Below are 591 nucleotides of genomic sequence, written 5' to 3' on the forward strand. Positions count from 1 at the left end.
GCAGCAGCAGCAGCAGCAGTAGCAGCAGCAGCAGTAGCAGCAGCAGGACTTAAGAGTTACTCTACTATCGATACCACCAGCAGCAGCAGCAGCAGCAGCAGCAGCAGCAGCAGCAGCAGCAGCAGCAGCAAGTTACAACAGCAGCCCAAACTGACCTCAGCAGCATCCGCATCCGCATCCCCATCCGCAGCAGCAGCAGCAGCCGCATCCGCATCCCCATCCGCAGCAGCAGCAGCAGCAGCAGCAGCAGCAGCAGGAGGAGGATGGATAGCAGCAACAAGGATTCCGAAAGTATATACGAGGGTGTATTGTCTGGTGATGTTTGTCTCCCCCCCAAAAGGAGACAGTTAGTAACAAGAGAAGAGCTGAGGAGACACTGCTTTTCTTTTGACTGTTGGGTTGCGGTGTATGGTGAGGTGTATAATCTGTCTCCTTTACTACAAAAAAATAAAAATATATATTCTGTCCCCTTAATAGAATATGCAGGGAGAGATATATCTTTTTGGTTTTGTGAGAGAAGCAAACAACCCCACGCAATAAATAGGGTTTATAGTAATCTATCTGAGGTGTATATACACCCCAATAAACCCT

This window comes from Eimeria mitis, genomic scaffold, assembly GCF_000499745.2.
Source record: "Eimeria mitis Houghton genomic scaffold, Emh_scaff2445, whole genome shotgun sequence".
Taxonomy (NCBI): Eukaryota; Apicomplexa; class Conoidasida; order Eucoccidiorida; family Eimeriidae; genus Eimeria; species Eimeria mitis.